Source organism: Equus quagga, chromosome 14 (assembly GCF_021613505.1).
Source record: "Equus quagga isolate Etosha38 chromosome 14, UCLA_HA_Equagga_1.0, whole genome shotgun sequence".
Classification (NCBI taxonomy): domain Eukaryota; kingdom Metazoa; phylum Chordata; class Mammalia; order Perissodactyla; family Equidae; genus Equus; species Equus quagga.
This window is the reverse complement of record NC_060280.1, coordinates 4,925,603-4,933,432: the sequence shown is the minus strand read 5'-3', so window position 1 is coordinate 4,933,432 and position 7,830 is coordinate 4,925,603. Positions and strand designations below refer to the sequence as shown.

The 7,830-nt window shown below is 41.5% G+C and overlaps 1 protein-coding gene across 1 annotated transcript in view; it reads left to right on the top strand.

The window, feature by feature from the left end:
- Nucleotides 1-354: 354 nt before the first annotated feature.
- Nucleotides 355-7,830, top strand: part of BBOX1 (gamma-butyrobetaine hydroxylase 1) — a 60,130-nt gene continuing 52,654 nt past the window's right edge. Inside the window, exon 1 of the mRNA XM_046637878.1 lies at nt 355-547. The gene's annotated coding sequence lies outside the window, so the exon portion shown is untranslated. The remainder of the gene's footprint in view (nt 548-7,830) is intronic.

Sequence of the window (7,830 nt, the reverse complement as noted above, 5' to 3'; positions counted from 1 at the left end):
GGCTGTGAACAGTGGGACGGGAGAGGGAGAGCCCCTGCCCTTGCTTCTGCTGCTGCTGCTGGCTCAGGGACAGGAGAGGAGACAAGCAGAACTGCTGCTCCTTCTACCAGGAAAGAGTCTGCACTAAGGTAAAGCTTTGCAGAGTCATGGGGTTTCGTGGCTCCAGGCACTTGTCGTACTTAAAAGTTTTTTCTCTTCCTAACTGCTTCTCCTCTGGGCCATAAAAGCTCTTTACTTTTCTTTACTTTCTTTCTTCTTTTTTTTTAACCTCCAAGCTCCCTTCAGGAGTGGCTACACCTTCAGATTGGGACATCCTTCCTCATTTGCAAACCTCAGCTGTGTCTGGGGGCAGGGCTGCAGCAGAGCTGCCAGGAGCAGAAAGAAAGGCTTCCAAGTACTAGCACTACTTAGGGAAACGGGGGCAGATGGATCTGGGATGTGACGGGCACCAGGAGGCTGCCTCCCCAAAGGACATTTAGGATCAAAGCCATTTTCTTTCCTTGGTCTATTTTGCGTGGTTCGGCGCCTAAAGCACATCTGAGAACAGGTATGACGGATCTCAACTTTCCCTTATTTGACGAGCTTGTGGATTCCAGTCTCTGGATTGGGGTGGTGGGAGCATCCAATTGGAAACCCAGGCACATGTGTCTTACAGCCATGTGTGCTGCGAAGGGGTTGGCCCATCAGGCTTGTGGAATAGGCCTGATTTTGGAATGCAGTGCATCTGATTCCTTCTTGGCAGCTTCCCTTCCCCAATTATGTTTGGCTTAGTCTAGTAGTCAAATTACTTGGTAGTCCCTAAGCTGATCCAGAAAGCATACAGGGAAGACAGAGAGGATATTGTCTAAGAAGCAGCCTGGGTGGTGGGGGAGGAGGGTTCTGGCTGGCTTCTGGAAATATTCCCTGAATAATCCACAACCCAATCCAATACACCCTGGCCCTTGGTTTAGCCCCAAACTGAAAGGACCAGGCTCCTTCAGAACTGACCAGAATACTGGTCCGTTAAGGCCATGCACACCCTTTAATTGTTCTGCTCCCTGAATGTAGCGCAGGAAGAGATATGACAGGTGTTTTGAATTGATTTTATTAAAAATGTAGGATTTCTCATGATGAATGTAAGTTCTGGTTCGAAGATTTAGAAATCTTAAAATCTAGGCCCAGTACTCTGCCTCACCTCAGCAAACAAATGCCTTGATCATTTGAGTTCCAATCTGAATGTGGCAATTCCATCGGAGTGAAGTCAAGTTTTCCCTTTTATAATTTAGGAAGAAAGTATTTGACAAAATGTGATACTTTAAACGAGATAGCAGACAGGATGGGGAAACTATTCAAGAGATTAGACTGTTTTTTTAATGGTTTTATAGAATTCATTGTTCACATGAGAATATATTCATGAATTATTAAGTAGCACAGCCCCTTATTAAATCAAGTTAAAAAAAAAAAAAAAACCTCTAAGTTGAAGATCCTTGGGTAGCAAGGGTAATGAGTAGAGTGCGTATGTATTCAAACGATATTAAAGTTGAGACACTACAAATACAGTCTGGCCAACCCCTACCATACCAAGTGGAAATTAATTGAGCTTTATGATTTAAAAGTTGAAATAGAAAAGAATAGTAATTTTTTTAAGCCCTTATGGTGTAATGTCTGGAAAACTTCTTCTTGTCCTCTCCCTCCGACGATGAAACGTCAGATGGTGAAGTCAACTAACTACCAACAATCTTGAGATTTAGCTGCTATTTTAATAGCACATTTTTGGTAAACTGAAATTATTGCATAGAAAATTATTCAGCCGTAGATTCTCAGGACGTAGTACTATATTCTGGACAAGATGCCTGTTTCCTCTGCTTTCAAGTCAGTTACTTCACCTCTCCAGGCTCAAGATAATCTGGAAAATGGAAGTGATGGCATCAGTCTCATAGGGTTTTCTGGAAGATTAAATATAATTAGCACAATAGAAAGCACGAGCAGAGTGGCTAGGACATCACAAGTGCCAAATAAGTGGTTTTATACATAGACCTCGCACACATACTACAAAATTTGCATGTTTCTTGCATTTTGATTATTTTCTCATCCTGCCACCTAGAAGCAAGAGGTCAAACGCAGTAGAGAATCCTGCTGTATGAGGCAGATCTGATGGCTTACCTAGGAAAAGAAGACAGAAATCAACAGGTGCTGCTGTTTTATAACATAAGTCCACTCTATTCTTGTCTTCCATTACAAAAAAGAGTTAAGAAATGACAGCCTTTCATTTTGAAGGATGAGTAATCCAGTAGATGACTAAGCCTTCTCAGGTGTATAGTATTAATCTCTATCAATTTTAATATATAGTAACTATGAAGTCTCTACATCAAATTTCTAAGAATGTCACCCAAAACCTATAATTCAAATTTATTGTAATTAGCATTTGAGGAATTTTTGTACTCTCTTTTGTTAGAACTAGAAAATATTCACTTTATATGTGTGCACTGAACTGGCAAACATAGGTTTGGGGCAACCTCCCCCACTACCCAGCAGTGTGGGCTTTGGCCAGGTCACTCCACCATCTTGCAGCTTCCATTTTCCTTGCACACCAGGTGAGTGCACTGAACCCAGGGATATTGCAGTTCATTTCTGCCTAGCTCTGAGAGTTCTAGTTCTGAGTTCTTCTCATTTCCAAGATCAATGCGTAAACTTAACTTTCAGAGCAACTTTCTTGATTTTCCAAACAGTGCTGAAGAAACCAGCTGACAAAACTTGAATGTATAAAATTTTTAAAAAGACAAAAACCAAACTACATTCAAGACTGAAGCAGAATAATTCTAAAACAAACGATTTAGTTGTGCCAAACAGGAGTTCTACGCAAACTTCCATAACTCCGAGGGGGAGAAGGACGGTGAGTGACGTAGGAAGGAAACACACACACACACACAGACACACACACATCAAGTCACAGGATTAAATTAAAAGAAATTGATCCCATTAGACAGGAATTCCCCCGAATCCAGGGTCTGCTTTTCAGGACAGGCAAAACTACCCCCTCCCACCAAAAGCAATCTGATATTTCATAAACTAAGTTATACTTGTGACTAAGGAGAAGCCAAATAATTAGTGTAAAGTAAATAAACATTTTCATTTACATGTGCTTTTTAATTAAGCAAAAAGTTCCCACTGACAATGTGTGTACATATAGATGGCCAGGAGTATTTATTTTTTCTTTTTCTTTTTTTCTTTTTTTCAGAGAAGCACTATAGTTTATCAAATAACGAAATGGCTATGACACTTCAACAGGACTCAATTTTAACCAGTCAGGCGGGCTAAATCGGAAAACACATTTAACAAATCACACTCATGTACAAGCCTATAAATTTTCAGAAAGAATTTGCTTTCAAATACTAATGATCCTTGATATTTTTCTTTTGTAATTTTTATCACATTTGCCCCAATAGAGCTTTAAATAAACCTAGAAAAGTTGAAGAGGGAAGCTCTTATCCTGTTTCTCCGTGGTTTGGTTTGGATTCCATTCACATTTGTCATAAAGCTGAGAAAGGGATCGTGAAGAGTAGAAACAAGCCGCCAGCTTCCCTCATAGACACCCAGACAGTTTAACTTCAGCAGCACCCAGGCTTTCCAGTTCTTCCACACTCTCTCAGCGGCCTGGGGCAGCCTCCCATGGGCCAGGTCCTGACATCACCACCTGTCTTGGAACACCTTCCTCAAGATATCCATTTGGCCAGGCAGGTTGGGAACAGGAGTTGGGTTGCCTTAATAGCTGGAAACGTACTTTTCCATCTTCAGTTCAAATCTGCAAGGTAGAGGAAGGGAAAAAAAGAGAGAGATGGAAAGCTTAAAATGGCAGGTTGGAAGGTAATTAGTGTTTGTTGGTGTAGACGTCCGTAGGTGTGGCCACTTCAACAGAAAGTGGGACATAGGCACAGCGCCATCGTGAAGTACAGGAACAGTGTTTACAGTGGTGGAAACGCACCCATCAAACAATGTATCAGTTGTTTGATCAATTAAGAATCAATGCATCAAATATCAAGATTTATAAAACTTCTCTCAACCAAAACAGTTTCAACCCCGTTAAAGAACACATTATTGAAGAATTTCAAACCCATTAATGAACACATTATTGAAAATGAGTTGAGTTTAGAATATACATCTACACATACGGAATTTGATGATAAAAATAAATGAGAAGGATTTCTTTTTTCTTCATTGTCCTGCTCCCTTGCAGAACTTAAGATGGATCCTCCTATCATCTGTATGCTGACCTTCCCTAGCCTCTTTCTTCTGCTGCTTGTTTGGGTAATTGCAGTAGATTTTTCATTGGGTTATAATGAAGATTCAGTGAGTCACTGTGTCTGAGGCCGTTAGAACAGTGAGTGGCATGAAGAAGGCATTAGGTAGATGTAAGCTCTTACTATCACTACCTCTTCTACTATTATTTCTATTACTGTAACCTTACCATCAATGTAATTAAGACCAATGTTCTGATTTTAGAACCAGACCAGTTGCTATTTCATAAGATCCCACAAGTAGGTACGACTATTCTCCCAAACTCTCAAGGTAAAAAAAGAAAATTGAAAATCAAAAACCTTCTAGATATTCTTTACTCTTCCCTCATATAAGGTGCTCATTTTTCTGTTTTTTTAATCCCAGAAATATTATATCTATGGTATCTTGTATAATTCAGAGCCCACATTTTGAAAGTTACTTGTAAACTGGAAGGTAACCATGTGTTCTGAAATGTGCAGTATCCAGAGCTCACATCTTAGGAAGAGCAGTCAAAAACACTGAGTAGAGGGGCTGGCCCCGTGGCCGAGTGGTTAAGTTCGCGCGCTACGCTGCAGGCAGCCCAGTGTTTCGTTGGTTCGAATCCTGGGCGCAGACATGGCACTGCTCATCAGACCACGCTGAGGCAGCGTCCCACATGCCACAACTGGAAGAACCCACAACGAAGAATACCCAACTATGTACCGGGGGGCTTTGGGGAGAAAAAGGAAAAAATAAAATCTTTAAAAAAAAAAAAAAAAAACACTGAGTAGACTTAGAGCAGAGAGAGAACGAAGGGGACACAGGATTATGTCTACAATGAGCGAAGGACTAGTACTGTGGGATAAATCATCCCGTATTGATTTGAAAAATCAGGCCAGGACCAATATGCGAAATGTATTTTAAAAGGTAGATGTGTTCTCAGCATAACAAAGACAAGCTTTCGAGCTTCATATGTCTATTTAGTGTGTGTTGATATTTTGAGGCATCTTTTGCCTGTGATTCTTGGCAAGTGGTTTTGGCAAGTGAATAATGCATCAGTTTATAAATAGATCAAGTCAAGTACCAGCAAGAATAACAAGATAAACAAAATGGGATACAGTGTATATAATTTTTTCCGCTTCTGTTTTGCCTGTGGGCTGTCCATCATCCACACTGATACTTATTTGCTATAACACCAGAATCTTTCTGATTCCTATGTCTGCCTGCCACCCACTGAAAAAGCATAGCCTCGTACTAAGAAGAAAACTTGGTTGAACTGCACGCCTGGGGAACACGTCCACATTCCCACAGGGGGCTTCACATGAGCAACTGCATTCCGAATGGCATTTCCTGACCATCTTTAATAGATTATAGTAATTGCTCTTTTTAAGCAATCTCATAAAATAATTGGTTTTCTGTAAAAACAGGGAGCAAAGGCATTCTCTTTCACAAAACTGGCTTTAACAAAGGAGCCGAAGGTAACAGAAATTTCTCATGAGGACACAAACTGAGGGACATTTCAGATCCGTCTTTGCAGCATTGCTCACTCACCCCATCCTCCCACCTTTCCCTCTACACTTCCACTCCCACTGTTCTTCTCAACTAGATTGCTACAAAAAACTCCAAACAGTGTCTCTAATTGTAGTCCTTTTACCTGCTTCCCATACTCCATACACACTGTCAGTATCATCTTTCTTTTTAATCTCCTTCATAAAATAAAAATTAAAAGTATCCCATTTATAACAGAGCAAAGTCTAACTCCTTATCTTGCTATGCAGGGTGCTCCCGATCTGGTCTCAACATGCCTTTTAATTTCTCTCTCAGTCTTCTCCCCCATAGCCTTTTGCTCCAGCCAAACCAAATATTTTCTATCATTCAAACTCCATGCATTCAAAGCTTAGTTCCTTGGCTCATTTTGCCCCCTCTCCTTGGAATGACCTTTCACAACCTCTTCTTCTTGTGATCCAACCTGTCTGTATCCAGATGAGCTGGCAAATAGAGGTTTAGATAAGGGGCTTACTCTTCTCATGTAAAAACGTCCCAACACAACTGTCCAATACTGGCAGTGTGATTTCATGGAACCACGGGGAGGCCTGGCTTCTTTTAGAGTTTATCCTTCTGCTTGTTGCCTCATGGTTGCAAAATGACTGCTCCATCACCAGGACCACCTCTACTTTACCAAGCAGGCAGAAAAGAAAAGGCAAAATATCATGTGGCAGCTAAGACTATCTCCTTTTCAAAAATTTCCCCATCCAGCAACTTCCAAATATATTTCACTCGCCAGAATTAATTCACATCCTAATCTCAGCTACAAGTAAAGCTGGGAGATATAGCTGTTTACTAGTCACGTGATTGCTCTGAAGAAGTCAATGTTGTATTAGCGAGGAAGGAAAATAAGATGGATAGATATGCACTCAGCAGCATTGATCACATCCTTTAAGACTTCTTCAAATAGCCATCTTCTCTAAGGCGGTCCCTGGAGTCTCTCAGGCAGCTACCAAGGCAGTTTGTGCCCAGCCTTATTCTTGGTTCACTTTCACAATTACCTCGCTTTTGCTGAGGTCTGGAACTTCATCATGATCTCTGTGGCCTCCAGGGCAGCAGGCACAGAAGCTCCTTAGCATGTGTTTCAGCGATAAGCTCACACATGTGGAGGAATAGGGGACCACTCTTCTGTATTTAGGTATGATTGTGTTCCACTGTCACACAGCATGCCTTAGACAACTTGATCCAGGACAGGCAATCTACTGCCAAGGGACTAGGCATGGCTCATAGCCTGCTTTCGTGGAGCCAGAAGGTGAGGATAGTTTTTACATTCTTATAAGGTTAAAAAAAATAAAACAAGAGTATGTGACAGGCCCTGTGTGTAGCTTGCAAAGCCTAAAATAGGTACAACCTGCCCTTTTACAGAAAATGCTTGCCAACCTCTGACTGAGATAAAAATGTGCTGCCTTTCTCCTCTTAGGCCTTGTGCATCATATGCTATTTAGGGACCTGGTTATATCATCCCCCACGTACCACACCCATGACTGTCCTTTGAAACTACGATCGGAGAAACCCGGGCAGCTGCCCCTCTCCTATCAGGAGGGCTGAGCGTCCCCCTCGCAGACAGCCTGACCTGCGCCCTGCCCGAGGGCACCTACTTGCATCCTGGAGCTGAACCCCAGCTTTGAACAAAATGACATTTTGGGTGATATTTTTTAGGTAATAGCGCTCCCCCATTGCTATATAAATTATTTTTAAAAAGGATAGGAGTTCCCAAATAGAAATAAGCATGAGGCCCAGGGAATTGTATTTCTCCTTTCATCAGTAGATACCTCTAGTGTGGTTGAGCTAAAAGGAGAAAGCCGTCTTTTTTGTCTTAACTCGGCTTCACACCCTGACTCCAATCATCCAAGCTAATGATTTGAGCAAGTTTATGCAAAACAATCACCAAAAAGCTGTTTAATGTTGTGTAAAGTATTTTTTCAAGTTACTGTAGCGAAGTATAAAGTCTTCCCATCTGTAAGTTCAAGAAAGATGGGGAGCTGTTTCGTCTTGCTCGTCACTGAACCCTGCACATTGATCGCGGGGCCGGGTACCAAGAAGGAATTTGTC